This window comes from Rattus norvegicus, chromosome 3 (genome assembly GCF_036323735.1).
Source record: "Rattus norvegicus strain BN/NHsdMcwi chromosome 3, GRCr8, whole genome shotgun sequence".
Taxonomy (NCBI): Eukaryota; Metazoa; Chordata; class Mammalia; order Rodentia; family Muridae; genus Rattus; species Rattus norvegicus.
Window position 1 is genome coordinate 152,024,409 of NC_086021.1, and position 6,292 is coordinate 152,030,700.

Below are 6,292 nucleotides of genomic sequence, written 5' to 3' on the forward strand. Positions count from 1 at the left end.
TCGACTGTGTCCCTTCAAAAGGCAAAGTTCACTCTGCAATTAGAATTTGATTTTAATCATGGGATTCTCTTTGTCCACTGACATGTTGCTGTTTCTGGCCTCATTTAAGTAAATAAAAGTATGGAGTATAATGTCGGTTCGTGTGTTCCCCAAAACTCCACCCGGAGTCCTGCAATGTCCTCACTGATTGTATAAAGGAAGGAGGAAGGCAGGCGTTTCCCCAAAAGGATTGCTGGAAGGGGATACATCCACAGAAATGCCAGCCAGCCCTCGAACAAAGACGTACACTGCCTTGAAAGGTCACACCCTTCGTAAGTGGCTAAGTTCAGATCAGAATAGCTGTCTCTGCTCACCTGAACTGCTGACATCACAGAATCTCCAGGTGGCACTCCAGGTGGCCTTTCAGAGTGAACTGATCCTTGAGCCCCAGATCACCACAAGCCTTTTCTCCATATTACCATCAGGAATCCCCACATCTACCTAACTGGAGAGGCAAAGATCAGACCCAGTGGCTGGTGGCTGTCCGCTAATGTCCTGAAGAGGGGGCCTCCTCCCCTCCCTGTTCTGACTGTCAGACATGATTGCAGGACTGTGTTCTCACTCATAACAACATAAGACAACAACACAGCCAGACCATGGGGTTCAGATGGGAGCTCTGCTCAAGTCCAAGAACAAAGAATACCCCATTACCCCGGCTGACAAATAAATGGCTGGATTCACATAAAGTTCTTAAGATATGGCATCATGAGGTGTCAAGACAGGAGCTGTGGAAATAAACATAGCTGTCACAAGCCGCCCTCAAACCTTTCCTTATACGTCCCCCCCCCACTTACCCCTGTGGCCAGCACATAGGTGGGTGCCTTTTAGAGACTTGGAAAATGAACCAGGAAAGTCCCAGTCTGAACTGAGCAAGGGCAAACTGCACAAAGGCCAGAAGCCAGGTTTCTAAGAGATTCGGAACGACTGACCTTTTCAGACAGGTCCAGGGGAGATTTTTCTCCAGGCCGCTGAGGTGCGTCTTTGCCTCTCCTGGGAGCACCCCTGGGCCCTCTTGAAACAACCATTGTTTCCTGAATGGCGGCTGTGGGCTTGCTGGTTCCTTTACGTCATAATTCCTCAATGGAGGCCATTGTCTCCTGCCACGGGCTCCACAGTTCTTGTCTTGCTCTGTGACAGTGTAACAGGATCCAGCAGTGCCCAAAGGAGGCCTCCACTCCCTGCCAGCGTGGGCGGAAGCTGCATGGACATCATGGAGGGATGGCAGGCTCTCTCCGTCCCTTGGCTGGAGCCAGACCTTGGCCCACCTGACCGCAGCAGATTTCTTCAGTACGGCCAGCTCCTGTTCATGCTGATCCGATAGCCACAGGACAGCCCTTTCCACTGTTCTAGAGACGGCCAGCCTGTGGTGGTACACCCTACCTCCGGGAAGGTGGACCCAGGGGAGTTCCCTCCTCTGCTGAACGGAGCTCACCTGTACAATCTGTTGTAGGAATGGCAGAAAGTGTCCTGCTCATAAAGGACACGGTGGTTTCTGCCTCACTCTCTGGGATCATTCACTTGAGAGAGTTGACAACTATTCAGTAGACAGGTCTAGGAATAAAACGTGGAGATTTTCTGCCAACAGTCACCATGGATTCACCATCCATGGAGGGAGCCATTTTGGAAACTGGTCCTATGACTTCAATGGAGCCCTGGATGGGGTGCATGTACCTGTGCGTGTGTGTGTGCATGTGCGTGTGTGTGTGTGTGTGTGTGTGTGTGTGTGTGCACGTGCGCGCGCATGCGCGCAGGGGGACAGTGCATAGGGTACATGGTTACATCCTGCAGTCCACAAGCTCAGAGCCAGGACTAAAATAAACTAATCCCAGGCTCTTGACCTGCAGAAACTAAGAGACTCTAAACAGTTTCTGGAGTTTGGGAGACAATCTGGGTTCAATCCTGATGAACCGCTCGAGGGAAGAAGAAAACGGACTCTGGCAAGCTGTCCTCCAACCTCCACATACATCCCAAGCCCCATGCCAAACACAAAATAAATGAATGTAAATGAATGTAATTAGAATTAATTGACCTGCTTTGGGGCCTGGGTTCATTGACCAGCATGATTTGTGCCGTGGCATTAAATGGTTAATATTCTGGAAGTAAGACCCAGAGCTGCTCCTGCTCACAAAGAGTGGACATAGAGAAGCATGCAGAGGCTCTACGCTCCTTCCCCAGCCGCCACCCACCACTGTTCTGACATCTTCACCTTCCTTCCTCCTTCCTTTCTTCTGTCACTCATTTGAACCCCAGAGGGGTTGTTTAAAAAGTTAAACAAAGCAGGCCAGCTCTGGCCAGATTGGAGTACCTGAGAACCATTCCTCCCCAGACACTGCCTACCCACGAAACACTAAGTTCTATTCCCCTTACAAAACCCACTGCTGCTCCGAGTTCGTATCTGAGTTCCACTTCACACCAGGCACCAACCAGCCAGACTCTGAGATGAAAGGCATGTTAAAATCCAGCTTCCCTGATGGTTTGACTTTAGAGGCCTCATCCTTAAAGGCCAGCCTATCCAACACCTTTTGTGTCCTCTTGGCCCTCCAAGGCTGTGTTAAATGTATAGTTAACATAATAACATAATAAAGATGAAAAAAAGATACTGGGGGGAAGGGTGGTTCTCAACCACCTTCATCTTGAAAGTTCACTGAACCTTGGATCTTTGCGGAGGTAACCCTTAAGCCGTCTGGTGTTTCTCAGTAGACTGACTCCACAAGAACCAAGAGACTCCTCGAACTCTCGACATAGGCTCCCTGATGTCAAATACTCGTGACACTTGTGCAACCTGTCACTTGTCCCCTAGACACACAATTGCACTCTGGGATTTTGCTAAGCCTTTGTTTAATGCCAGCTGGACTAACAAGTTTACAACCCGTTCTCCAACACTGTCTGAAATGGATTGATCCTAGCTGGTGGGAGCTATTGTAAGTTGCCACAAAGTGGGATTCTTGAAGCCACAGGTATAGATGAAATCAATTTAGTGATTATTTTCAAACCCAGGTATAGATGAAATCTATGTAATGGGACCAAAAATCAATGTGTCCAGGGAGGCTCCAGGGGAGAGTCTGTGCTTCTTCTGGTGGTCTCTGGCATTCCCTGGCTTATGGCCACATCTCTCCAAGGGCAGTACCTTCCAATCACTCTGCCTTGTCACATCTTCTCCTGTGTGAGGTGTGTTTCCATGACTCTCTCCTACAAGGACACTTTTAATTGGCATCTTTGGGCTATCTTGGTAATCTAGAATAATTTTCGGACTCAAAATCCTTCAATGTATCTCCAGAGAAATTTTTGTTTTTTAATACTGGAGATTGACCCTAGGCAAGGACACTGGCTGAGTTACACACTCAACCCTCATTTTACCTTTTCTTTCGAGACCAAGGCTCACTGAGTTGCCCAGGCTAACCCTGACAATACACATACGGAAGTCAGAGGAAAACTTTGGGGAATCAGTTCTCTCCTTCCACAATGTACTCGCCAGTGATCAAACCCAGTCAACCAGGTTGGCTAAGGCAAGCACCTTTACTTCGGCGCCATCTTGCCAGCCTCACTGCATTTTCCAGGCCCCTGTCAAGGCTGCCAACTCTACATCTGAGATCACTTGGGGCCACATCAGTCTGGACTTAAACTTGGGATCCTGATAACATTTTCCATCCTTTTCAGCTCACCCTCTGGTCCTCTAGAAATGACCAGACTTCTTATTTATCTTCCGTAGAGGCAAAATGGAGGTTACAATTAGGATTTCTCAAACCACACTGACCAGGTTTGCATCCTGTCCCTGCACGGTATTTGGGTTCCTGCTGTCAGTGCATGGCCAGCTTGCTCCATCACTGTGGACTGGTAGTGAACTAGGGCAGTGTGGTAGCAAGAGCTTAAAGGAGCAAAGCTGCTTGCAAAGGCCAATCCGTCAGCACAGAGACAGATAGGAGGGGGTTAAGGACCTGCCCTCATCAGCCTGCTCCTCTGGCTAGGCCCCACGTCTTGAATTTGTTACCACGATCTGGGAACAAGAGCTTATCTGGCCTGTCCTATTCAAACCATAACATGATTCATTTCTCCACCTCTCCTACCGAGAGAGCCTGAAAGTACTGTTTTTACTAGAATGTGGTAGAAGTGACTCTATGCTAATCCAAAAGAATCCTTTAGCCGGCTTGTGTCCTACCTCTTGACCTTGAACTCCTGGCTGTTCGGACAATCAGTACAGTAGAGCCTGCAGACGCCTCTATCCCCAGACATCTACCTATGTGTTGGACTCCCCTCTCCCTCCCCAAAAAATCACCCAGTCAAACCCAGTCAACCTACAGAAGCAGGGTGATAAATAAGGCTACCGGAAGCCACCAGATTGTGTGGCAGGTCATTACACAGCAATAGATGCTCAGAATAGACACTTAGGAACTCCATAACCTGCAGCAAGTGGCAGGCCTCGAGTTCCCAACAGAACAGACTAGGATGAAGAGCTGATACTTGTAGTGAGTCCAGGAAGTAAACAGGAAGCAGGGTAGAGACGTGAGCTGAGAGAGAAGGGTTCATGATTTGATTAAGATATCACGAGGGGGGCTGGAGAGATGGCTCAGTGGTTAAGAGCACCCGACTGCTCTTCCAGAGGTCATGAGTTCAATTCCCAGCAACCACATGGTGGCTCACAACCATCTGTAAAGAGATCCAATGCCCTCTTCTGGTGTATCTGAAGACAGCTACAGTGTACTTATATATAATAAATAAATAAATAAATCTTTAAAAAAAATTTAAAAAAAAGATATCACGAGGGACCTCCTGGGGGGAGACTGCAGAAGGCATCTCAAACTTGTCTCAATAAAATGCTGCAGTTGGGTTGGAGAGATGGCTCAGTGGTTAAGAGCACTGACTATTCTTCCAGAGGTTCCAAGTTCAATTCCCAGCAACCACATGGTGGCTCAGAACCATCTGTAATAGGATCTGATGCCCTCTTATTGTGTGTCTGAAGACAGTGACAGTGCACTCACTTACATATAATAAATAAATCTTTTTTAAAAAAATGTTGCAGTCACTCTGGAAAACAGTAATAGAAGTTACTGGACATTTTTGAAGATAATAATATATATTATACATATATGTTATGTATATGTATATATGTGTATGTGTGTTATATATGTAACATACATACATATATAAAACAGAAAACAGTCCCACTTCTGGGTTGCTGTGGTTTGAATACGTTTTCTCCAAATTTCAAGTGAGGCCAGTGTGATTAAGAGGTGGGGACTCAAGATGCAGAGACCCACAGCCAAACAGGCGGAGCTCAGGGAGTCTTGTGGAAGAGTAGGGGAGGGAGCGGGAAGAAGAGAGGGAAGAGGGGTTTGAGGCTAGCCTGATCTACAAAAAGGGTCCCAGGACAGCCAAGGCTGTTACACAGAGAAATCCTGTCTTGGAGTGGGGAGGGAGAGGTGGGTCCTCTAGAAGGTGAGTGGCCTGGAGGTTTGACTCACGCAGCAACACTTACCCAGCTCACCCTTCTGACTGCATCAGCAAGAGGACACAGTGCCCCTGCTCCCAGAAGACACCAAGAAAGCCCTCACTGGGCACCGAATGCGGAGGCTCAGTCTTGGATTCCCAGCCCCGGGCTATGGGAAGTAAAGTTCTATTCTTTAAACTGCCTAGTCTAGACCGGGGCGATGGCTCAGTGGTTAACAGCACTTGTTCTTACAGAGGACCCAAGTTCAGTTCCCAGCGTCCACGTGGCAACTCACAAATGCCTGGAGCTCTAGATCCAGGGAATCTTCGGAACTCTTTTTTTTTTTTTTTTTTTTTTTTTTAAGATTTCTTTTATTATATATGAGGACACTGTAGCTGTCTTCAGACGCACCAGAAGAGGGCATCAGATCCCATTACAGATGGTTGTGAGCCACCATGTGGTTGCTGGGAATTGAACTCAGGACCTCAGGAAGAGCAGTCGGTGCTCTTAACCACTGAGCCATCTCTCCAGCCCCCAGATCCAGGGAATCTAATGCCCTCTTCTGACCTCCATGGGTCTGGGGTGCTCATGTGGTGCACATGCAGGCAAAACACCATTCACACAAACAAACAAACAAATAAGTCTTTGGGTTTTGTTTCATTTTGGGGTTTGTGTGTGTGTGTGTGTGTGTGTGTGTGTTTTGGTTTTTGTTTTTTATGATCTTTTTTATTTATTTGTGTAGATGAATGCTCAATTTGCATCATGTATATCTGCAAACAGAAGAGGGCATCAGATCCCATTACAGATGGTTGTGAGCCACCATGTGGT